The 27,468-nt window shown below is 36.4% G+C and overlaps 2 pseudogenes across 1 annotated transcript; both read left to right on the forward strand.

Moving 5' to 3' along the window:
* The first annotated feature begins 246 nt into the window (after positions 1–246).
* LOC149221148 (CO(2)-response secreted protease-like) lies at positions 247–4,764 on the forward strand (annotated as a pseudogene).
* Positions 4,765–13,546: 8,782 nt separating this feature from the next.
* Positions 13,547–26,997, forward strand: LOC149221149 (CO(2)-response secreted protease-like; annotated as a pseudogene). The gene is made up of 12 exons (XR_016249646.1): positions 13,547–16,085; positions 16,176–16,240; positions 16,470–16,567; positions 16,619–16,777; positions 17,898–18,009; positions 18,094–18,629; positions 19,003–19,115; positions 19,224–19,330; positions 25,447–25,564; positions 25,672–25,764; positions 25,819–26,072; positions 26,438–26,997. The product of XR_016249646.1 is annotated as a CO(2)-response secreted protease-like (transcript).
* The last annotated feature ends 471 nt before the right edge of the window (positions 26,998–27,468 follow it).

Genomic DNA, 27,468 nt, shown 5'->3' on the forward strand with positions numbered 1-27,468 from the left:
GGATGCGATCTGCGATAAGATCGCATCGCATGGCAGACAAGGAGCGAAAGGCTTAACGCGCAGAAGTTTAGAACTTGCGATCTGCTATCTGCGATCGCATCGCAAATATCGCATCGCAGACAATACAGGGATGCAGCGAAGGGTGACAAGGGAAAGTGCGATATGCGATCAGATCGCATCGCAGGTTACTGTAGTTGAAATTATATTCCAACAGTCTTGAGTAGATAGTAGTGAGAAATATTAGTGATGGGGTTCAAGCATTGTTTTGCATTGCTTTTTCTCTGCACTCTGCTATTCGGCCTCGCCATTGCTGACAATGGAGTACGGACTCTTAATTTCTTCAAATTAATTCTCTTTTCGCTACAAGATTACTCAGTTTTAATGTCACTAATTTCGTTGATCTGCATGCAGGTGCACATTGTGTACATGGGGAGTTTACTCAACAATAATAAAGAAGAGCTTGTAACCAGTCATCTGCAGGTTCTTTCGTCTGTTCTCGAAAGGTATCAAATTATGAAATGAATATTCAAATTTCAGAATTGATTTTATTGTTCTTATATTTATAAGTGTGTTGGGGGGTATTTGAACCTTTGTAGTCCAAGACACGCAGAGCAATCTCTGGTGCGTAGCTATACTTATGCCTTTAATGGATTCACAACAGTATTATCCAAAGAACAAGCGAGTGCATTACTTGGTACGTCCCGTTAACCAGTGTTGTTGTTAATGAGTATTCCTATTCTGATATATAAATTCCCATGATTTAGCAGGGAAAGCAGGAGTATTATCAGTGTTCCCTGATCCAGTGTTAAACCTTCATACAACGCACTCATGGGACTACTTAGAAAAAGACTTGGCCATGGCAGGCTCTTCTTACAGACAACCGAAATCTTCTCGCACTGATGTCATAATAGGGTTTCTAGATACAGATATATTAGTCTTTTGTAACTCCATTTGGTTAAGTTCAGTTTTGACTGTAGAGTTAAGGGAAAATATTTGAAATTTGACTATTTGAATATTTTATATGTATTTTAAAAACACTATAAATTAGTTTGGAAAATAATGGAAATTTAGGTAAGATTATGACAAAATCTATCATAAGTTTTTGAAAATCTGAGTTATAGTTGTCAAACTTTAGGATTTTGGTTGCTCAGGGTTCTTGATGTTGTTGAATCTATTTCCACCATAAAAATGAATCAAACACTCTACAATTCTGATCTTTTGAATTTTTTTACCCTATTCAGCAAAGAAAATTATGATTGGGGTTGGAATTTGTGTAGGGTCAATTTTTTTTTTCACCCTCATCTCTGTCTCCCCATTCAAATGAGAAAACCAAATTTGGAAACATATTTTAAACAATTTCTAAAATCCTCAATCTAATTAAATTTAAGGAAATGAAATTTTGAAATATGTTAAGAGTAGTATGCTTGTCCTAAGAAACACTTTATAGTTTAGTTTATCTAAAAAACACTCTCTACTTTAGTATGATAGGGATGTAATATAATATTCTGTTCAAAGTTTTGAATCAATCAAATTACATAAAATTAAACAATTAATAATTATAATTATTAATATAACATTTTGATTTTATTCCATTAAATTAAAAATAATAACATAAAATAAATAGTTAAATTATAATTAATAATTAAAAATTGATTCTTCATTTATTAATCATTTACATTAAATTTCTTGTCAAAGTTTTTTAGAGTGAAAAGATATTTAAGACATTAAATACGGTGCAATTCTTTTTCATTTCTGAGTAGATTTGAAATTAAATAAATCCATTATAATGATTTGTAATTATTATTTAAACAAATTCATATAACTTATGAGAAAATAAAATTTTATCTTGAAGGCATTTGGCCGCAAGCAGCCGGCTTCAGTGATAAGGGTATGGGCCCTGTTCCTTTGCGGCGGAAGGGAAAGTGCGTTAAGGGAGAAGGTTTCAATGTCTCCAACTGCAACAAGTGACCTATGCAACTGAAATAAGTTCGTTGTTTCTACTCTGGTGTGATTCACTACAGCTAAAATAATGTAATTGTTTTAAATAATGTAATTGTTTTAATAAGGCAAGATATTACTCAGGTGGAGGGGACGATGATTTGGTGACAAGTATTAAACCGAAATCAATATTGCCACAAACAAGGACTGCAAGAGATTATGAGGGCCATGGCACGTTTACAGCTTCGACTGCAGCTGGCAGCTTTGTGGATAATGCAAACTATAATGGTCTCGCTAAGGGAACAGCCAGAGGAGGACCGGCCAGTTCCTCTACCAGAATTGCCATGTATAGGGTTTGTGGGCTGGACTATGGGTGTCCTGGTGTGCAGATTTTAGCTGCCTTTGACGATGCAGTTAAAGATGGAGTGGATATTGTATCCATCTCAATTGGAGTTCGGTCCAGTAATCAAGCCGATTGTATGAACGATGCAATTGCCATAGGAGCATTTCATGCTACTCAGAAAGGAATTCTGGTTGTATCCTCTGTAGGAAACGAGGGACCGGATTCCCAAACAGTGGTTAATGCTGCACCACGGATTATTATAGTTGGAGCGACCTCAATCGACCGGGATTTCCAGTTAAACGTTGTGTTAGGCAACGGTAAGATTATTCACTTTCACTTTACACAACAATTAATAATTTCCAGTCAAACATTGTGTTAGGAAATAGTATAATGTTTTTTCACTTTACACAACAATTAATAATTTCATTTCTTCACAACTTTACTAATAGATTCTGCCATGCCATTGAAGAGCATGCCTGTTCCTAATAGTATTAAAGACTATTTTATAAAGAAGCCGACTAAAGGGGCAATAAAGATCAAACAGATGTGGATTAGTTCTATAAACAAACCTGTTGTAAAATGCATATATATTTTTCGTGATTTGTAGATCCAGTATTTTGGGATTTAGCTGTAAATATTTGTACTGCGCATTTAGGGTAAGGGCATCACATTTTCGAATCTCAGCCAATCGGCCGTGCACCCGTTTGTGTACGGAGGAAGCATACCTGCCAAGTCCTATGACCGACCCTTTGACCCAGTAGCGGCAAGGTAAATTAAAATATACAATGTAGGAATTTTATAATTATATTTTTCATGAACAAGGGAAATTCAAAGCAAGGTATTGTGCAGCAATTGTGTTCTAGAGTGCTTAGATGCAAACAAAATGAAAGGAAAGATTGTAGTCTGTATTGCAAATGAGACAGCTACATCGAGGGGATACATGATAGCAGAAATCGAGGAGTACACTGGAGCCGTAGGCATGATTGTCGTGGACGACTTACAACTATATGAAGCATTTGAGTACGGTACCTTTGCAGGGACTGCAATAAGTAAATCGTGTGCAACAGAGATATTTTCTTACATAAAGTCAACCAGGTGCGTTCGCATACAATTCCAGTTCTTTTCACATGTTTATATCGATTCATTTGGCTCATCCAATTACAGTGTGGCTGTTTATTATAATCTTCCAAGCCTTGTCATTATAGAAATCCTGTTGCAACAATTACTCCATCAACAGTGGTTGCAAATGAGAAGCCGGCTCCTGTTGTTGCATCCTTTTCATCAAGAGGTCCTGGAGCGCTGACCCAGAACATTCTCAAGGTATGTAGTGGCCAATTAACTTTCAGAAGCTAATTATGAGAGATCATCACAACCTCAATCCTTCAATTGATATTTGCAGCCAGACATCAGCGCACCAGGTCTGAACATCATTGCTGCATGGGATCCTCCCAATACGTTTATAGACATAGTTCTTTCAGATACGATGTCTACCGCATTTAACATGATGTCTGGAACATCCGTAGCAGTTCCTCATGTTAGCGGAGCTGCTGCATTTTTAAAATCTATGAATCCTACTTGGAGCCCTGATGACAACATGTACTTATGATCAGGTTTTATTCTTGAAATGCATAATCCCTTAAACCAACTTTTTTCGAGTACTTATGGCCATCCTTGAAGTAAAGTATTGAATTAGTTCAACTAGTGATTGTAGTCAATGTTAATGGTAATGGGTATTTAATTATTTCAATGTCAGCATATATGTCCTCTGTCACAAAAATTCCTGTCTCACAACTGCCTCTTTTTCTTACATCTGCACTCTAATGTATATGGCAGCCATTGTAAGGAACAATATAGGAAATTTTTTGACTAATGCATCAGATATCGCTGGGACGCCATTTGATTTTGGAGCGGGAGTAGTAAATCCAATAGGAGCTCTGCAACCAGGAGTAGTAAATCGATGATTACTTCCACTTTCTGTGTAATTACGGTCTGGACACTAAGAATATCAAGCTCATCGCTGCGAATAAAACCTATAGGTGTCCATCCGGTGCAAAGGTGGATCTGATCAGTAACATGAACTATCCAAGTATAGCCATTTCCAAGTTAAATGTTGTGAATGGGAGCACAATTGTAAGCAGAAGCATCACAAACATCAGTCCTGATCTCGCACCCACTTACAAGGTTACCATCGGTGCACCTCCGGGTCTGAGTGTGAAGGTCTCTCCAGAAATTCTTCAATTCTCTCAAACTTCCAAGAAGCTATCTTTTGACGTATTTTTTACACCAGCCAAGGTTGGCACCAAAGGATATGTTTTCGGTTCGCTCGTTTGGAGCGATGGAAAGCATAACGTTCGTACTCCTTTTGCAGTGAATCTGGTGTGACCAACCTTATAGATGGTCAAGTAATAAAACAAACGAAACCAGCAAGGCTGCTTATTGCTTGCATAGACCATAAAGTGATAAACAAGCGAAACCTGCTTTTTGTAAACCTGTTTTTTTGTTAGATATAATTATCTCTCGCAATTTCTTGCACAGTCATCAATATAATGGTAAAGAGGGAAAAAATGAGTTTCTAAATTTGTTTTTTTGTTAGATATAATTATCTCTGGTGATTTCTTGCACAGTCATCAATATAATGGAAAAGTGGGAAAAAATGAGTTTCCAAATTTCGAACATATAAACAGTTTACCAAAATTTTGAAATTTTATCAATCAATTTTTTTAATATTTTCTGAAATAAATACATTTATTTTATAAATGTCACACTGATGAGATTATTGCAAATTGATTCTAAACACCAAAAATTCCACAAGCCAATTACAACAAACCAACCTACTTCCAAAACACATAACTAAAAAAAAATTGTTTCCCAAATCAGAAAAACTCAGATAAGTATTCAACCTAGAAGATAACTATTCAACATATAAAAATGAGGAAGAAGAAAGAAACCCGGTAGATCAATTCTTTAAGGATGTTGTAAGAGAGGGGTCTTGAAGTTTAAGGGCAAGAATCCTTTAAAAAGTCTACCCTAACTCATAACAGCATGCCCACAAAATCCTCAATTTTGAAGGACTACTTTCTACATTATTTCACCCTCAAAATTACAAAACATTATTCACGTGGTATTGTATCATAATAAAAGTTTAATAAATATTTATTGTTGTAAGTATGGTGAGGAAACACCCCTCGTTGTGATAGAGGCAGTTATATACCTCAGAATAGGGGGTCTGGGTCATTGCCAAAGCGAGGGGATTCTTTCTCAACACAAAGAGGGATACTTCTACAAAGGCCCTAAGAGGTAGCAATGCCCACATCCTCGGCTTTCCAAAACATTGGGAATATCATATCTATTGGGAGGTTATATGATTCCCCATTTGTTCATAACCAAAACCCCATCCAAGATGGGGTGGGGCTATTCTCTCATTAAAATAAAAACATGTTGATGGAGATTTTTATTTATATATTATTATAATTGTATTTGTTGATATATATTAAAGTTATTTTCATAAATTTATTGGTTTATAAAATATGGAAAATATCAACCACATTTATTAATGTAGTTGTGTTAGTTTACCCATGGATGTATGTGGGGTTAATTCATTAACGATGGTTGAAAAGGGTTGACTAAGGATTGACATGGTCAACCATTAACTGTATTATTATTATTATATTGATTTAACAATGTTACATTGATATTGACTTACCATTATCAACTATGGTTAACAATGATTAATGTTACATTGGTTGATAATGGCTTAACATTGTTGACCATGGTTGAAACCCATGAGGCATAGACCAGTTGCCTTGCATGGGGTTTAATCCCCACGAGGGCATGGGGAAGGGCTAGGATTGGAAGCTAGTGCTTTGGGGGAATTAAACTTCCCAAGGGGCATCCAGGCTCGACCGAGCGTTGCAAAATCCTAGTGATAAGCATCTCATCATGGGTGGATTGGTATTCTTCCAACTAATAAGCAAGCTGACCCCGGCCTAGGCTTAGCCTAATTTAAAAAAATACATATTGACCATGGTTGATATTACATTAATGGTTGAAGTGAGATGTTTGGGTTGACCTTAGTTGACCATGATTACCAATAGTTACCATGGTTGATGTTAGTTGAGCATGATTAAACCAAGGATTAAGGGGAAGATTATGGTTGACCAAGGCTAGAAAATGTTGACAACTGACGTGTGTGGAGTGGATTCATTAACCATGGTTGACCATGGCTGTAGAGGGATGATTAGGTTGGCTATGGTTGAAGATAGTTGACAAGGTTGATCAATTTTGAAGAGGGTTGACTAAGATTGACTGAATTTGGCCAAGGTCAACCATTGATATAACAATGTATTATTGTTACATCAATCTAATGATGTTACATTACTATTGACTATTTTTACATTCAAAGGGATCGTGCGGTCTTACTTATTTTATCTAGTTCGCTTTATGATACCTTAATGATTTCCTTCCAGTAATTGGTAATCAAAGAGATAAGTGAGTCTCCATGACATAACTCTTACTTGGTGAGTCTTTACCAAGGCTCTTCATAGTTCCACTCGGCTACCAAATTTAGCTTTGTTGTTAGGAGTTCACTTTGTTCATCCAACCTTGCTAGTTCACTTCCATCATCCCCCATGATCCCCCATAAGGTAACATCCCTCACATCTGGTTATTCATGGAAGTGGTAAGAGGTGGTAGTAATCCCCAAGGCTAAATGACCTTCCTCGGGCCTCGCCCTTGGGAGCCTCATGTTTAATGAGTCTCTTTCTATCCTTTAGTCGAGTACCTTTTAATGGTCGAATATAGCTTCAAATGATCATGCTTTCCTAGGGAATAATGAAGGCTTAATCAATTGTCAACAACAACCCTCTCATGAGGTCTAAGAGGGCATTCCATTTGGTTGAGCAAGGAGAGCATGACAAGAAGGCAGTCAATACAACCCGCTAATCTAATGAGGAAAGGTCTAGGGTGTATTCTTATAGACATAAAATATTATACAAGACTATAACAGGTGTGTTGGTGCATGTAGGTGGGTTTTCAGGTTCTAGATTTGAAGTTGGTTCTAGTCCCACATGTGAGGACTCAACCTGAGGTCTTCTAACTAAAACTAATTTTATCCTCTAATTTCACAACAAGGAAAATTACATGTTTATAACACAAAAATTGTTTGATAATATCATATAAATAAATTTTCATTTATAACATATCAAACATTTTAATCATTTTAATCATAGAAAATTGAATAAATAAAATAACAAATGGAAGAATACATGATCTGGTGGCTCGGTTGAGGTGTTCCTGCTCAGGTTGCCCAACTAAATTTGCCACCCTACCAACTAGAACATATTTTTTTTTATACGTAACATTTCACTTGAATGGAATTATGTCCTTATTATGCTAGGCTCCCTCACTTATTATATATATAAGGGAGGATAGAGTTGTATATTTTGTCATCATTGTATTGCCTTGGAGAATCCTTGTACAAAGAAATACATTAGGGTGCATGAGAAAACCCTAGAATAAAAAGGATATGTCTTCTATGTTTCATGGAGAGTTTTTTTTTTTGTGAATTTTAGGTTTTCTTGTGTGATTCTAGAGTTTATGTTATGCATGTAGACCCTAGAGAAGAACATGAAGTTGGTGTTATTCATGATGATGATTATGAAGGATCTTGTTGTACTACTAGATTTTATAACCTAGTAGAAGACATGGTCATTGGAGATAACACCATGAATAATTTTAAAACCTTATTCTTATAGGATGTGAGGCTACAGAAATATCATGATGACAAGAATTTGATGGGTCTTGAGCATGTTGTGATGTCTTTGTTAAAAGACAAGTTGATTATTACATCTTTCATGACGTTCCATGGAGGTGGTGTTGTTTATGTTAATGTAAGATTTGAAGACCAAATATTTGAGTACACAAACCATATGATGGACAAGCATATGTGGAGACGAGGACTAGAGTTGTTTTTCCATGCACATGTGTGATGCAACATGTGTAGGGTTTGTAAACCCTAACGAAGAAAACAATGGTAGTGTGAAGAGCATATGTGATAAAATCTCATTGATGCCAAGGGAGTAATTGTTGGTGTTGATACTAGCTTCTTTTGGATCTTTAATGGTGGCTATGACTTTTCAAGATTTTACCTTACTAGGGTTTGAAGAGGCAGATATTGTATCAATTTTATAGTAAATTTGTTCACATGTATTTCATTTCTTCTATATATGTATAAAGTATCTTACTATCCAAAATGGCTTGATTGCAAATTTCAATTTTCTTCTTGCATTGTCTTCGTGATTAAGTAATTTTCAAGATTTATCATTCACATTTATTTGATATAACAAAGGTTGAAATTATTAAGTTATTTAGTATAGAACTCAAAGATATAAATATATTTCTATTATGTAAATTATTGTAATAACGTGATTTTTAGAATTGGTATACGATTGAAGAAGTGTTCCCTAATATGATAAAAATTGTAATTTGTTTGGGGTCATAAACTACATGTATTACGAGGATTATGCTTAATTTACATATCTTTAAAAGCTCATTCCAAACTCCTTCAACAATACAACATGTCAGAGTACTACTTGTTTCAAATATGCACATTCACCCTAGCAATCTAACACTTCAACATCAAATAAAAAAACACTCCACTTCAAAGAATATATACCATGAAATACACACACACACCCAAAATTGTCTCAAATGTGCATTTTTAGCATGTCACAATCTACCCAATATACAAAATGACATCTCATGCCTAAAAATGGAAGTATGGAATATGGTGATGTAATGACTCCCCCCCACACACACACACACACACATATATAGCATTACCATTTTCTAATGAAAATTATACCATCTTCTCCTAATTTTTTTAATATCACCTTCTTGAATTATTAGAGAGTTTTTTGGTAGCATTATAACGTTGTTTTTTCTTTGTTGATGAATAGACATCTTATCACATTGTGAAATCTATATAATTCAAGAGAATAGCTTTTACAATCACTTGGTAACATTCTAATCCTTTCAACTAAAAGGTTCTATGCACCAAAATACAACCTCTTGTTTTGATAATGAAAACATTAACCACTTGATTCTAGTGAACTATACCTTAAATAGGAAATACTAAATGTATACACACATCACCATTATCTCTCGATTAAAAAGGTTATGGGTTTCACTTAATGGTAACATTCTAATCCTTTTAACTAAAAGGTTCTATGCACAAAAATACAACCTCTTGTTTTGATAATGGAAGCATTAACCACTTAGTTCTAGTGAGCTATTGCACAAAAATACAACCTCTTGTTTTGATAATGGAAGCATTAACCACTTACTTCTAGTGAGCTATACCTTAAATAGGAAATACTAAATATATACCAACATCACCATTATCTATACTAAATGTATAGACACATCACCATTATCTCTTGATTAAAACGGTTATGGGTTTATTAACTCTTTCATGTTTAATGACTAAACCATTAACTATTGGGATTATTATTATAGCCTTGAAATATATTTTTATTTATTTGTATGTGCATATAGAATATATATAAACATCATAATTTGATATACATTAAAACTTGTTACGTCTTAATATCGATTATGTTATATGCATAAAATTTTTGATATGTATACACCGCTTCGGTATCGATTTGATACAACGATTGGTATCTCTTAAACCTTTTACAGAGTCCAACTCCTTTGCATTGCGATGTATGTGGTACTTCAATTTTGTTAAATTGATTACCGTAAGGCTTGATTTTTCGGGATGTTTCTGGAGTGTTCCATGATATACATGGCCATTACCAAAGAGCTCCACATTAATGTACGTTGAATTATCAACCTTATCGATGGTTAGCCTCAGTCCTTGTCCAATCAACAGTATAAGATCATTCAAGGTTTAATGTACCCTAATGACTACCTTACCGCTCTTTCACACAATCATTTTATTGAGGTAATTTCACCGAAGAATCCACTCCGCGGCTAGGGTTTCACAATTAGGATTTACCTTGGCATTTTCTACATATGTTACTTTGTGTTGACCTTTTGTGTGTCAAGTAGATGATGGAATTACTCCACGTTTTCTCTCTTGTCGGCAAGGTGAATAAAAAAGTTATGCAGTCCTTTCTGGGGAAAATTAATTTCCTTCACAAGTTCATTTTCGATTATGCTCAGATTGTTAAATCAATACAGGAGATGATAAAGAACGATGTAGTATACATATGGGATAGAAGGGAAAAGGATGTGTTTTCCCATATCAAACAAGATATCGCACAAGCACTTACATTATAAACCCAGACTTCAGTACATATTTTTTTCTCTACACCTTTGCTTCTGACACTTCTCTTGTCATTGTGCTCACACAAAAGGATGACCAAAATAGTGAGTGGCCTATATATTTCATGAGTGCTAGTCTCCAAGGACCTTAACTCAATTATCCCACCCTTGAAAAACAATATTATGCAGTATACAAGGTTGTGAAGCATTTTCAGCCCTATCTTCTAAAAAATCATTGTATTATCTTTGTTCCCCACCCAGTAGTCAAATCACTGTTTGTACAACAATAGTTGGGTGAGAGGAGAGTGAAATGGATGATTGGTCTATAGGAATATGACTTAGAATTCAAACCAGTTCACACAATCAAGGGCCACGGTCTATGTCAACTAACATCAAAAGAAGTGGACGCAAAGGAAGAAGAAGATCTCTCAGGTTGGGAGCAAGAAATCAAAATATACAATGTCAAGAGATCTTCCTCCACTACTGTCATGAACTCTTGGTACACGGATGTGCACCAATACCTTGAGAACAACAATGATCCCTCCCATCTATCCACATGGAAAAACATGGCACTCAGACTCAAAGCATTATCTTACCAACTGGTGCATTTGGTGCTTTTTAGAAAGCACCATAATGGAGTATTTCTCAGGTGTTTAGAAGCACATGATTCAGAGAAAGTACTCTGTGATCTCCACGACGGACCAGCCAGGGGACATTTTGTGGGTAAAAAAACAATTCATAAAGTCATGTAGGTTGACTTTTACTTGCCTACATTATTCAAAGATGCTCGTGTTTATCCCCACAAGTGTTCGATTTTTCATAGGTGTGCCAATAGAAACAAGAAGTCAGTCACCCCATTGCAACTCATTGGAATTGAATAACCTTTTAAACAGTGGGGCTTGGATATTATTGGAGAAATATTTCTGCATTGATTGAAGTAGCATTGTTATATTCTCACTGCTACATATTATTTCACGTGGTGGGCAGAAGTCATTCCTCTCAAACAGGTTAATGATCAGGAAGTCATAAATTTCCTTCAGCAAAACATTATTTCTAGGTTCAACATTCATACTTCACTTGTTTTTGAGAATAAATCATACTTTTCATTATTAATAATTTACGATTTTGCATTGGAAAATGGTATTATATTGAAACATTTAGCTAATTATTATCCGCAAGGTAATGGTCTTGATGAATCCACAAATAAGAACCTAATTCATGTCATCAAAAAGACCATATTCTCTGAGCAACAAAACTGGCATTTTGCTTTGGTAAATGATTTATGGGTTGACTAAGTCACACCAAGGCCCACTTTGAACACCTCCCCTTACTTCCTAGTATATGGAAAAGAAGCCATCTTCCCGCCCAACATCTACTTGTTTGCGTACAAACTTTCTCAAGAATCCCAAGGAAAACCATGCTTATTAATGCAACGTAGGATGGAAACCCTTCACAAATTACAGGAAGAAAAGTTGAAAGCAAAAGAAAAAATTTCACTTCATCAGAATCATATCACGAGGTGCTTCGACAAGAAGTCTACATGGAAGAACAACTTCAGTGTGGGTGACTTAGCCTTGAAGTGGGACAAAGCCCACGAGGACAAGGGCAGACAAACTAATTTTCAGTCCCTGTGGATTGGGCCATTCATTGTCCACGAAAATCTTGGCCAACACATTTATCATCTTCAATCACTTGACAGGAAGATTGACTATCTCCCTGTCACTGGCAAAGAATTAAAACACTACTTCGAATGAAGATCTGTGGTTGTGCCCTACACTACATACATAGTCTTTTCTTTCTTGTTTGTTTGAATTTTGTTTTTTTTTGTCGTGTCAGTAAGTGTTGTGCATGAACACATTGTGGATTCTTGGTATGCGTGTGGCCAAACTCTAAAGAGTCTTGTGACACTTCAACATTTGGCTAACCTTTTGTCCATCTTCCTTGTGTTGGTTATATCTTTTGGCCAATGAAGTTCTGACAGAAAATACGATCTGGAGAGTTTTGGTCCAACCATGAACCTGTTTCTATTCGAGAAACCTTATGCCCATAATCGGTTTTGTGTTTCAGTGTTTTGATGCTTATCCAATTAGTAGAAGAGGAGAAGGGGAAAAAATCTAAATGAACAAACCTAAATCAGAGGTCTCTATATGATTCTCTGAAGGAACAACCTCTTCTTCTCTCAATAAGTCGGGATCCCTCTTCCACCACAAAATAAATAAGTGTCGATGCACAATCCTCTTTAAAATAAATAAATAAATGCAAAATAAGAGAAATGTTTCCTCCACAGAGAGGTGAAGCATGCAACTCCGTCAAGGTACTGTAGAGGCTCGCTGGCCACAAAGAAATGTTTGTGTTCCTGCATGACTCCACTAGGGTACTGTCTAGGCCTGCAGGCAACAAAGCAACACTAGAGATGAAAAATTATACTATGAAAATGTTAAGCTCATGAGATACACTACCCTTCCCAACTCGAAACATTGTGATATTGTTTAACCTTATGTTGCATTCAACCAAGAAGGCATAAAGGGGACCATGTCTATTTATGGGATAAGTGGGAAGACCAAAGTAACCTTCACGATGAATCAATACTCCATGAAGAACTAAGGCCCTGCACAAAAGAAGTTAACCGAGATAGAGAAGTTGTAATTCTACTAGTGTGTGGCTAAGTGTTTTAGTTGCTACAACACCCTACAAAATTTTGTCTTGCACTCAATTTCAGAGCCTTCCTTGGTCTTGCATACTGTTGTCGCAAACACCGAAAATCATTTCATGATATTTCTTGAAGTAGTTTGATCCATTTTGCAAGTTGGGTTAACTGTCAAATTTCAGCAATATTTCGCGGTCACACAATGTGTAAAATCATATTCTGATGGTTTCAAGGGCCTATCTATGTGTATATGAGTTTTTCTAACTATGTAAGCATCTGTCATGCTCATTCAAAAATTTTAGCACTGTCACAGTGTCGTCATGGTCGTCCCAAAGTCTATCTTAAGTGTCGCACTTGTCATAATGGTGATAAAGTGGTCACAAAGAGGGAAATACATTGTTCTTGTGTCTTGGGTTATCTATGTTGTTGTGTCATCAAGTATTCTAAGTGTGAGATCATAGTCGATCTTATCACCGTTCATATCAGTGTAACCGATCATCTTACACTTAGCCATTTTTTAGAAGGCTTCCCGACTAAGGAACTTGGCATCACCCAAACTCACTGAACTGCGCATTACGTAGTTCCAACCCTCTAGCTGAGACCTTTCCCCTTGACATTGCACAATGTGTAGTTCCTGCCTCCCAGGACTATTGCACTGCGTAGTTACTTTGGTCAAGCTTCGGCCTTGGCCTCTAGAATTACACAATCATTCCTCCCAGCTCGACTTTCAATATGCACTGCGCAATCACAAGCCTCAAGCTCATCCCCTTAGCCTCTGAACTGCACAATTACGTAGTAGCCCTGCCTCCTATTCCTCCCAAAACTACACAGTTTGTTCTCTCAAGCTCATCCACTTAGTGTGTCCCACTGGCTCTCAAAATTGCGTAGTCTTGTCCTTCAGTCTTGCCTGAACTACACACTACGGAGTCTCAGAGCTCAAGCCTCACCCATGATTGTTGGAACTGTGCACTGCGTAGTAACTGAGCCCTCTCTCCCAACCTGTCACCTTGTTCCGGCTCAGTTAATGGATCAAAATGCATTATCTTAAACTAGGAGGTTTTCAGACAAATGTCGTCTCGTCATGAGTGAATTGCAGATACAGGAATCCTATCACAACATAGAAAGATGATGAAGAAGGAGATGAAGGAGGAAAGCTTGTTGAAAGACACACTTGTAACTGAACACACAAGCTAATGAATTAAGAAAAGAATTAGAGAGATAAGTTAGTTCTTTGGGGAGCAAGGAGTGGTTCCAATACTTCACTACTGGAGCTAGCGATGTACATTGTAAACACATGTCTTGGAACTTTTACTTAATAACACAAGCCTTCAAGGCCAACACATTCTTCCTACATGGATTATTAATGTTTGTAAGACTATTCTATGGATGTGTGTACTTCATGTTTGCTTTCACATGTGCTAAGATAGTTGAAATATTTCAGTTGTTTAGTACTTATCTTATTGAGAATGTGTTGTAATGGTTGTTATTGTTGTCCCATCCTTGTGGACTATTCTGCAGAATATTAGAAAAACCTTTCTTCATTTGTTGGTTGTAATGATTGTCACATCCTTTGTGGATTATTCTGCTAGATGTTAGACGGATCCTTCCGGATCATGTGTGTCTCTTCTTGGGTGGTACTACTACCTCGCTCTTAGAGACTCACTTTTCTCCTCTCTTCACGGTAGAAGAACCTTGACACATTTACAACTGAACATTCAGCAGGCACACCTTATTGATTTTCAAAGGTACCATTGCGTCCCTCTCTCTTGCAGACAACAAGTCAAATCTTTAAGGATTCAGCAACCACGTCTTTATACCAGAGGGGACTCCTACACCAAATGGTGTGAGGTATAATTGGGACTTGATATCGGGGAGATCCCCTGAATGTTGGCAAGTTCAGTACCGTCAACAAGTGGATAATTGGTGGTTGAATAATGCATGGTGGTGAATGATGTGAAGGGATAAGAGCGGAGAATTGAGAAAATGAAGGAACTTGCATACACATTTATAATATTTCAAATAACATAACAAAATAAGATAATGAAATAAACATTTAATCAAAATCCAATTTGACACATGATGCGGAGAACATATATTCACCCTAGTGTCACCACAATTTATAAAAACATTAAATGAACACTACCATTATACCTGAACAAAAAGAATTTATATTATGGACTAAAAATATATGAAAACTTGTATTGAGAGATAATTTTAATTCACCATACCTAACTATGTAGTACACTAAATGATCATGTGCCATTGATTACAACATTGGTGGCCGAAACTAGCATCAATGCATTAATAGGGATGGGTGGAGTCCTATCAAGGTGTAGCAACTAGAAGCTGAGGAACAAACAATTGAGAGCCCACTAAAGAAATCAACACGAGAAGAGAGAATTTGTCCCATCGGGAGAGATATTGGACTCCACTGTTCAAGTACGCACCAATAAAACAAAGGCAGACAGTAAACATGTAGACATACTCCACAAAGAAGCTTGGATGCAGCTTGCAATGCAACTTTTTGTGTAATTTATTCTCTGCATTTCGTGCATTCTCAAGTTTATGATGCAATTGCGACTTTTTTTTAACATGATAAGCACGTTCATTCAACATTGGCGCTGCAAGGACTTGCACAAATCTAAATCATAAGTGGCCATCGTCAGATCCACTACAGACACCACTCACTCTGCTCGTCAGATTAAATAAAGCTCCACCCTCCACCAAAGTATTACAACAGGCCGTTCAGATTGAGTAGACTAAAGTGGATAGTAGTGAGAAATATTAGTGATGGGGTTCAAGCTTTATTTCGCATTGGTTTTTCTATGCACTCTACTATTCGGCCTCGCCATCACTGACGATGGAAAGGTGCGGACTCTTAATTTCTTCAAACTAATTCTAATTTCGCTACAAGATTACTCAGTTTTAATGTCGCTAATTTCACTGATCTGCATGCAGGTGCACATTGTATACATGGGGAGATTCTTTCGTCATTTGCAGGTTCTTTCGTCTGTTCTCAAAAGGTATGAAATTATGAAATATTCAAATTTCAGAATTTCACAGGTGTGGCTATTAATTGATTTTATATTTGCAAATTTATGTCTCGAGTTTTATCTACGGTATTCATTTTTAATTGAAATGTAGTTTTATTATTATTAGAATAATAGACGTTTCCAGTTGACCCATCATCCAGAGAAATTGATTTTTTTGTTATTATATTTATGTGTGGGCCGGGTATTTGAACTTTTGCAGTCTGAGACACGCAAAGCAATCTCTGGTACGTAGCTATACTTCTTCTTTCAATGGATTCACAGCTCTATTATCCAAAGAACAAGAGACTACATTAGCTGGTACGTTTCGTTAACGACTATTCTGATATATAAATTCCCACAATTTAGCAGGGAAAGCAGGAGTATTATCAGTGTTCCCTGATCCAGTGTTAAAACTTCATACAATGCACTCATGGGAATGCTTAGAAAAAGACTTGGCCATGGCAGGCTCTTCTTACAGAGAACCGAAATCTTCTGGCGCTAATGTCATAATAGGGTTTCTAGATACAGGTATATTAGTCTTTTGAAACTCCATTTGGTTAAGTTCAGTTTTGATTGTAGAGTTCGGGAGAAATATTTGAAATTGGACTATTTTAGAATTAGTATAATAACGAACATGTTTATTTATTTTATTTATAAAAAAAAATTATAAAGAGATTGATTTTCTTATTTTATATTTATGAATTCTAAAAAGTGTATTGTAAAAAACCCATTAATTTGTTTGGAAAATAATGGAATTTTTTTTTGTAAGATTATGATAAAATTTGTCACAATTTTTTTAAAATCTGAGTTATAGCTATCAAATTTCAGGATTTTGGGTGCCTAGGTTTTTGATGTTGTTGAATCCATTTCCACCCTAAAAAACAAATCAAACATTACCATTCTGATTTTTTGAAAAAAAAAAATTACAGGTGGAAAGAAAATTGCAGCCAGGGTTGAAATATGTGTAGGGTCAATTTAATTAATTTTTTTATTTTCCTTTTTCCTTTTTTTCTCCCATTCAAGTGAGAAAACCAAATTTGAAAACATAATTTAAAAAAATTCTAAAATCCTCAATCTAATTAAATTTAAAGAAATGAAATTTTGAAATATGTTAAGAGTAATATGCTTGTCCTAAAAAACACTCTCTAATATGTTAAGAGTAATATGCTTATCCTAAAAACACTTTCTAGTATGAAAGAAATGTAATATAATATTATGTTCAAGGTTTTGACTCAATCAAATTACATAAAATTAAAAAATATTTAAAAATTAAAATTAAAAAAATAATAATTATAATTATTAATAAAACATTTTGATTTCATTCAATTAAATTAAAAATAATAACATAAAATAAATGATTAGAATTATAATTAATAATTAAAAATTGATTCTTCATCTATTAATTATTGACATTGGGTGAAAAGAGATTTGAGACATCAAATCCAGTGTAATTTAAAAAAAAAAAAGAGATTTCATTCATGTTAATGCTGAGCTGCAAATTTTTTTAAAGTGAAAAAAGATTTGAGACATAAATTTTTTATGCCCGAGTAGATTTAAATTAAATAAATCTATGCTGATTATAATGATTTTTTATTATTTTTTAAACAAATTCATATAACTTGTGAGAAAATAATATTTTATCTTGAAGGCATTTGGCCGGAAGCAGCCAGCTTCAGTGATAAGGGTATGGGCCCTGTTCCTTCGCGGTGGAAGGGAAAGTGCGTTAAGGGAGAAGGTTTCAATGTCTCCAACTGCAACAGGTGATCTATGCAACTGAAATAAGTTCGTTGGTTGTTTCTATTCTTGTTTGACTTACAGCTAAAATAGTATTGTTGTCTTAACAGTAAAATAATTGGGGCAAGATATTACTCAGGTGGAGAGGACGATGATTTAGTGACAAGTATTAAACCGAAATCAATATTGCCACAAACAAGGACTGCAAGAGATTATGAGGGCCATGGCACGTCTACAGCTTCCACTGCAGCTGGCAGCTTTGTGGATAATGCAAATTATAATGGTCTCGTCAGAGGTGGACCTGCCAGTTTCTCTACTAGAATTGCCATATAGGGTTTGTGGGGTGGACTATGGGTGTCCAGGTGTACAGATTTTCGCTGCCTTTGACGATGCAGATAAAGATGGAGTGGATATTGTATCCATCTCAATTGGAGGAAATCAGGCTGATTTTGTGAACGATCCAATTGCCATACCAGCATTTCATGCTACTCAGAAAGGAATTCTGATTGTATCCTCTGTGGGAAACGAGGGACCAGATTCCAAAACAGTGGTTAATGTTGCGCCATGGATTTTTATAGTTGGAGCGACCTCAATCGACCGGGATTTCCAATCAAACGTTGTGTTAGGCAACGGTAAGCTTATTCAGGTGAGAACAAGGTAAAACAAACACAATAGTATAATGTTTTTTAACTTTACACAACAATTAATAATTTCATTTCTTCACAGCTTTACTAATAGATTCTGCCATTCAAGAGCATGCCCTGTTTTTATAGTGATAATTTCATGCCTGTTCCTAATAGTATTAAAGACTATTTTATAAAGAAGTCGACTAAAGGGGCAATAAAATGCAGTTTTGTCACTCTCTCGAATTACCAAAACAATTATGATGATCAAACAGATGTGGATTAGATCTATAAACAAACCTGTTGTTAAATGCATATAAATTGGTTAACATTTTTCATGATTTGTAGATCCAGTATTTTGGGATTTGGCTTTAAAGATTTGTACTGTGCATTTAGGGTAAGGGCATCACCTTTTCGAATCTCAGCTAATCGGCCATGCACCCGCTTGTGTACGGAGGAAGCATACCTGCCAAGTCCTGTGACCGACCCTTTGACTCAGTAGCCGCAAGGTAACTTTCCAACACAGATTTAACTTAGGGAAATTAAAGTATGCAATGTAGGAATTTTATAATTATATTTTTCATGAAGAGGGAAATTCAAAGGAAGGTATTGTGAAGAAATTGTGTTCCAGAGTGCTTAGATGCAAACAAAACGAAAGGAAAGATTGTAGTCTGTATTGCAAATGACACAGCTACATCGAGGGGATACATGGAAGTAGAAATCTGTTGGAAATATTAATGCCAACCACAACTTTAAACACACTAACAACCAACATACTTGTCCAGTCAAACATTGCACGTCTATTGGAAATATTAATGTCAACCACGGCTTTAAACACAGTAACAACCAACATACTTGTCCAGTCAACCACTGCACGGTTGCGATTTTGTTTGAGAGGCAGAAGGACTGGAGTTAGAATAGAAGTTCAAAACAGACCATTTCACAACACATCATAGAAGTTAAAGCATTTAATGAAGTTTAATAAATAGATATGGGCAAACATTCATTCCACACTCCACAACACTTGCAAGTTCAGAGAATCATTTACTATGTAAAATCGTCCATGTTGCGTATTAAATATTTTGTCTGTCATGTAATTAATGTGAAATTCGTATGTTAGGATAAATATGCAAGTGAAAGTCATTTGTAATGTTGGGCATGTTGGGCATGTTGGGCAAGTTAGGGAGTGAGAGTCTATGAAGTAGTGAGGAGAAATCTGGAGGAAATTTTTGTGGGAGCATGAAAACTAGTTTTACGGAGTTTTACAAAAGTTTACTCCACAACCCAGTAATGCGTTGTGTTTTTCACTTGGAGCTGCAGCCTCCATTTATCACGAGAATATAACTTCTTTATGTTTTGACATATAATATAAAGTGTGCTCAGTTGCGTTATGTTTTTAACTTTACACAAGTAAATTTCGGCAACCTTTTTTATTTTACTCTGTTTTGCCGTGAGTGAACTCTGTGTTTTAATTAAGTCCCTGTGTGGTTGCGATATCCTCCCCGAACCTAAAGGGTTACCTTTCCCAACTGAAGTTGACCTTGCCTACTCTTCCGCAACTGATTTCTGAGTCCCTTTGCCCTCGTAAAATTTTTCTAACATGGTGTGTAAAAACAATTTGCCCTCGTAAAATTTTTCTAACATGGTATCGGAGCGGGTTAAATATTGTTATTGTAAAAACAAATGTTTTTACTAGCAGTAAGAATTGTTTTGAGGGTAGATTGTTTTTAGCATATTTACCAGCAGGTAGAAAGCTTTTTACACTCAGAAATGGCAACATCAAGCACAAGCTTTACTAATCCTCAAATACCTCAGTTTAATGGCAAAAATTATGATTATTGGGCTATTACAATGAAGGCCCTATTTTCGTCTCAAAACATTTGGGATTTGGTGGAGAATGGTTTTCTAGAACCAGCAGATGCAGCAACATACAATGCGTTGTCTCAAGCAGAAAGGGATTTGTTAAGGGACAACACAAAGAAGGATTCAGAAGCCTTGTTGTATATTTTCCAAGCAGTTCATGAAAGTATTTTTCCAAGGGTTGCAGCAGCAACGAAGTCCAAGCAAGCATGGGACACCCTCCAGACAGCCTACCAAGGCATGGCAAAAGTCAAGACAACAAAAATACAAATGTTGAGAAGATATTTTGAAACACTTTGCATGAAAGAGTTTGAGAATATAGACTCGTTTTTTACACATGTAAGTGGGTTGGTTACTCAAATCAGGTCTCATGGTGAGACACTTGAGGAAAGAAGAATAGTTGAGAAAGTTTTGAGAAGTTTGCCAGCAAGGTTTGAGGCCATTGTTGTGGCCATAGAAGAGACAAAGGATCTCTCATATTTCTCAGTGGATGACCTTAATGCATCACTGATTTCTCATGAATATAGATTGAATAGAGCAACAAGCTCCTCCTTGGAGCATGCCTTCAAGACACAAGTCTCATTTGGCCAAGGTCGAGGCAGAGGAAGATCATATGTTAGAGGAAGAGGAAGAAGCCCACACAGAGTTGGAAGAAGCAACCCTTCAAGCACAAGTGGAAGGGGCAGCAATCAAAATCCAAGTGAAGGCCCAAGCCAAAATCAAGCACAAGGTCAGAGGTATGATAAATCTCAAGTTCAATGTCATTACTGTAAGAAGTATGGTCATTATGCAAATGAATGTAGAAAGAAGCAATATGACATTAGTAACAAACCAAGTGTAAATTTCACAAAAGAAAATCAGAACCATGATAGGATTTTTTTAGCTTGTAATGTAGCACAAGAAAAAGAAATTGATATATGGTATCTAGATTCAGGGTGTAGAACCCACATGTCAGGGAACATAGAAATGTTTTCCAATCTAGATGAAAGTGTGAAATCTGAAGTGACATTAGGGACTGATAGCAAAGTCTCTGTCATGGGAAAAGGAAGAGTTAATATCCTAACAAAGAAGGGGGAGAAGAAGTACATCTCAGATGTTTACCTTGTCCTCGGTCTGACGCATAACCTCATAAGCATTGGACAACTCATGCAAAAGGGCTACAATGTCTTCTTCAGAAATGATGAGTGCAAAATTTTGGATAGGCCTCCAAGTAGACAGTTGATTGCAAAGGTTCAGATGACAAACAACAGAATGTTTCCCCTAAAGATAAGATCAGATTTGAAGGAAGAAGGTGCATAATCACAACTATAAATGAACTCACAAGAGGATGGAAGAAAAGATGCAGTTATCACACAAGTGAACTATCAAGTAGAGGTGAAAGATGAAAATTGGTTATGGCATTTGAGATTTGGACATCTCAACTTTGGAGGTTTGAATTTCCTGCATAGAAAAGGCATGGTGAAAGGGTTACCACTCATAGAAAAACCGAACAGCCTATGTGAAGGATGTATCTTGGGCAAACAACATAGAGAGACATTTCCAGTAGGAAAGTCAGTAAGGGCAAAGGCACCTTTGGAGATTATCCACTCAGATTTATGTGGACCAATGCAGACACCATCAATTGGTGGCAGCCACTATGTATTGACCTTCATAGATGACTGCACAAGGAAGACATGGGTCTATCTCCTAAAACAGAAAAGTGAAGTGTTTGAGTGATTTCGCCAAAACAAAGCTCTTGTTGAGAAGAAAAGTGGACACTACATCAAAGTCCTCAGGACGGATAGAGGTGGTGAATACATCTCAAATGACTTCTTTCGATTTTGCAGGGAGCATGAAATTCACAAGAAATTTACAACAAGGTATACACCTCAGCAAAATGGTGTGGCGGAAAGGAAGAATATAACCATTATGGAAATGGAAAGGAGTATGTTGAAGGCAAAGCATTTTCCAAATGATTATTGGGTTGAAGTTGTTGCTTGTGCAACATATATCTTGAATAGATGTCCAACCAAATGCGTACAGAACGTGGTTCCTGAAGAAGCATGGAGTGGAAGAAAGCATAGTGTCACTCACATGAAATTCATTGCCTGTGTGGCATATGCACATGTCCCAGATGAGTTGAGGAATAAGTTGGACAACAAGGGGGAGAAATGTATATTTGTTGGATACAGTGATGAATCCAAAGCATACAAGCTCTACAATCTATCAACCAAGAAGGTCATAATCAGCAGAGATGTGCAATTCATAGAAAAGGAATCATAGGATGGAAGTTTAGAGAAGACAGTCAATGTGAAAGCATGTATACCACATGAGGACAAAGAGGAATTTACAGTAGCAAGCAATTCCTCAACAATGACTCCCTCTACTCCTATTCAAGCTCAACAAAACAGGTAGCAAACAACACCATTAACAAATAATAGGACAACGTCACGCAGTCAAGCAAGTGATTCTCCAAGCACACCGCAAAGCGCAACACCAAGTGACATGTCAAGCCCATCTTCAGCAAGCATAAGAAGATCAAAATTTAGAAATTTAAATAATATCTATGAGCATGATGAGGTTGATAACAGCGTTGGTCTGAATTCCTTATTTGCATTATTTTGTCATGTAGAGGACCCAATCCATTTTGAAGATGCAATCAAAGAAGAAAAATGGGTTGTGGCAATGGAGGAAAAAATAGAATCAATAGAAAGGAACGACACATGGGAGTTAGTGAATCTTCCACAAGGAAAAGAAGACATTGGAGTGAAGTGGGTCTATAAGACCAAGAGCAATGTCGACGGCGAGATTGAAAGGCATAAAGCGAGGCTAGTTGTCAAAGGATACAAGTAGTAGCATCGAAGAGATTATTCGGAGATGTTTGAGCCAATCGCGAGGATGGAGACAATGCGTACAGTTGTGGCGATTGCCGCGCAACATAAATGGAAAGTATATCAAATGGACGTAAAGTCGGCATTCTTGAATGGAGTGCTGAAAGCAGAAGTGTACGTTGCGCAACCGCCTGGTTATGAGGTAGAAGGCTAAGAAGACAAAGTGTATTGGTTGAGGAAAGCTCTTTATGGGCTGAAGCAAGCACCACGTGCATGGTACAGCAGGATAGATGCCTACTTGTTGGACAATGGTTTCGACAAGTGTGACCATCAAAGAGAATGATGGTAAGATTCTCATTGTTGTCTTATATGTAGATGATTTAATTTTTACAGGTAGTGATGATTTCCTCATCGCTGATTTCAAACAAGTCATGAAGAATGAATTTGAAACAACTAACTTGGGGTTGTTAACATATTTTTTTGGCATAGAAGTAAAGAAAACATAAAATGGCATTTTTATCTCTCAAGCAAAGTATGTGGCAGATATTTTGGAGAGATTTAATATGCAAACAGCAAGCCCACACCAACTCCAACTGTCATGGGGTTGAAGTTGAAAAAAGAAGATTACAACAACAATGTCAATCCGACATTATACAAAAGTATGATAGGCAGCCTGATGTATTTGACTGCCTCTAGGCCGGATATAATGTATGCAGTGATCTTAGTGTCAAGGTTCATGGAGACACCCAAGGAGACACATTGGCAAGCAACGAAAATAATTCTAAGGTATGTCAATGGGACAAAATAGTATGGCGTTTTGTACACCGCAACAAGTGATTTTAGGCTGGTTGGTTACACTGACAGTGATTGGGTAGGAAGTGTCAATGACAAAAAGAGCATGTCAGGATATGTTTTTCATTTGGGTTCTGGAGCCATTTCATGGGCCTCCAAGAAGCAGCCGATAGTTTCATTGTCAACAACAAAAGCTGAATATGTCGTTGCAACAGCAGCAACATGTCAGGAAGTTTGGATGAGAAGGATGTTGAGGGATCTTCGCCGTGACCAAGAGGGAGCGCCAACTATTTTCTGCGACAACACATCCGCAATTTTATTTTCAAAGAATTCGTCTTTCACAAGAGGACCAAGCATATTGATGCTAAATATCATGTTATCATAGGGTTATGATGAAATTGTGTTGGAGCACTCCAGGTCACAGGAACAGTTTGCTGATATTTTCACAAAGCCATTGGCACGTGAAAGTTTTGTTTATCCCAAAAATTGTTTGGGAATTGTCAATGGCGGCAGTTGTTATTAAGGGGGAGTGTTGGAAATATTAATGCCAACCACCACCTTAAACACACTGACAACCAGCATACTTGCCTAGTCAACCACTGCACGGTTGCGATTTTGTTTGATAGGCAGAAGGACAGGAATCAAAACAAAAGTTCAGAGCGGACCATTCCGCAACACATCACAAAAGTTAATGAATTTAATGAAGTTTAATAAATAGATATGGGCAAACATTCATTCTGTGATTGTTTCCCACACTCCACAACACTTGCAAGTTCAAAAAATCATTTACTATGTAAAATCACCCATGTTGTGTATTAAATATTTTGTTTGTCATGTAATTAATGTGAAATTCGTATGTTAGGGTAAATATGCAAGTGAAAGTCATTTGTAATGTTGGGCATGTTGGGAAAGTTAGGGAGTGAGAGTCTATGAGGTAGTGAGGAGAAAATCGTGGAAGAAATTTTGGTGGGCGTGTGAAAACTAGTTTTACGGAGCTTTACAAAAGTTTACTCTACAACCTAGTAATGCGTAAATCGTAGTAAGTTTGTTGTGTTTTTCACTTGGCGCTGCAACCTCCATTTATCACGCGAATGTAATTTCTTTATGTTTTGACATATAATATAAAGTGTGTTTAGTTGTGTTATGTTTTTAACATTACACAAGTAAATTTCCGCAACCTCTTTTATTTTACTCTATTTTTCCATGAGTGAACTCTGTGTTTTAATTAAGTCCCTGTGTGGTTGCGATATCCTCCCGCAACTTAAAGATTTACCTTTCCGCAACTGAAGTTGACATTTCCTACTCTTTGCAACTGATTTTTGAGTTCCTTTGCCCTCGTAAAATTTTTCTAATAAAATTGAGTACACTGGAGCCATAGGCATGATTGTTGTGGACGACTTACAACTATCTGAAGCATTTGAGTACGGTACCTTTGTAGGGACTGCAATAAGTAAATCATATGCAACAGAGATATTTTTTTACATAAACTCAACCAGGTGCATTCGCCCACAATTCCTGCTCTTTTCACATGTTTATATCGATTCATTTGGCTCATCCAATTACAGTGTGGCTGTTTATAATCTTCCAAGCCTTGTCATTATAGAAATCCTGTTGCAACAATTACTCCATCCACGGTGGTTGCAAATGAGAAGCCGACTCCTGTTGTTGCATCTTTTTCATCAAGAACATTCTCAAGGTACCTAGTGGTCAATTTAGAGCTTAATTAACTTTCAGAAGCTAATTATGAGAGATCATCACAACCTGAATCTTTCAATTGATATTTGCATCCAGACATCAGTACACCAGGTCTGAACATCATTGCTGCATGGGATCCTCCCAATACATTTATAGACACAGTTTTTTCAGAGACGATGTCTACCACATTTTACATGATGTCTGGAACATCCGTAGCAATTCCTCATGTTAGCGGAGCTGCTGCATTTTTAAAATCTATGAATCCTACTTGGAGCCCCTCTGCTATCAAATCAGACCTGATGACAACAGGTACTTATGATCAAGTTTTATTCATGAAATGCGTCATGTAATAATGCAAATATCACATTGACCAAAGCCCGGAGATCCTTTTTTCCCGTTATTCTGAAAGATTGGATATTTATAATTCCAGTGATTCCTAAATTGAATTTAGTACTTTGAAATGCACAATCCATTAAAGAAAGATTTTTACTAGGGTTAGTTCAGGGCCATCCTTGAAGTCGAGTATTGAATTAGTTCAACTAGTGATTGTAGTCAATGTTAATGGTAATGGGTATTTAATTATTTGAATGTCAGCATATATGTCCTCTGTCACGAAAATTCCTATTTCACAACTGCCTCTTTTTTTGACAACTACACTCTAATGTATATGGCAGCCATTGTAAGGAACAATATGGGAATTTTTTTTACTAATGCATCAGATATCGTTGGGACGCCATTTGATTTTGGAGCGTGAGTAGTAAATCCAATCAGAGCTCTGCATCCAGGACTTGTATATGAAACATCAACCGATGATTACTTCCACTTTCTGTGTAATTACGGTCTAGACTCTAAGAACATCAAGCTCATTGTTGCGAATAAAACCTATAGGTGTCCATCCAGTGCAAAGGTGGACCTGATCAGTAACATGAACTATCCAAGTATAGCCATTTCCAAGTTAAATATTGTGAATGGGAGTACAAACATAAGCAAAAGCGTCACAAACATCAGTCCTGATCTCACACCAACTTACAAGGTTACCATTGGTGCACCACCGGGTCTGAGTGTGAAGGTTTCCCCACAAATTCTTCAATTCTCTGAAACTACCAAGAAGGTATCTTTCAATGTAGTTTTTAGAGCAACCAAGGTTGCCACCAAAGGATATGTTTTCGGTACACGTGTGTGGAGCGATGGAAAGCACAATTTTCGTACTCCTTTTGCAGTGAATCTGGTGTGACCAAACCATAAGGGGCAACCTTATAGATGGTCAAGTAATAAAACAAATGAAACCAGCGAGGCTGCTTATTCCTTGCATAGACCATAAAGTAATAAAACAAGCGAAACCTGCTTTTTGTAAACTTGTTTTTTTGTTAGATATAATATTTATTGTTATATATAATTATCTCTGGTAATTTCTTGCATAGTTATCAATATCATGGGAAAGAGGGAAAAATGAGTTTCCAAACTTTGAACAAATAAACAGTTTGGTAGGATTCTCTATCAGTCAACTTTTCAATGTTTTCTGAAGTGTACAACTCTTTCATAAATGTTATAAATGGACTAATTACAATATGAAAACTTGCAGTAACTAAAAAGAAAATTATTTCCTAAATCACAGGAATTAAGATAACTATTCAACATATAATATAAAATTGAGGAAGAAAAAATCAACCCTCATTATAAGCGGGACCATTTTCAGTATATGATG

This window comes from Pinus tabuliformis, chromosome Q, assembly GCF_031772625.1.
Source record: "Pinus tabuliformis cultivar Carrire ecotype Pingquan chromosome Q, CPIR1, whole genome shotgun sequence".
NCBI classification, from domain to species: Eukaryota; Viridiplantae; Streptophyta; class Pinopsida; order Pinales; family Pinaceae; genus Pinus; species Pinus tabuliformis.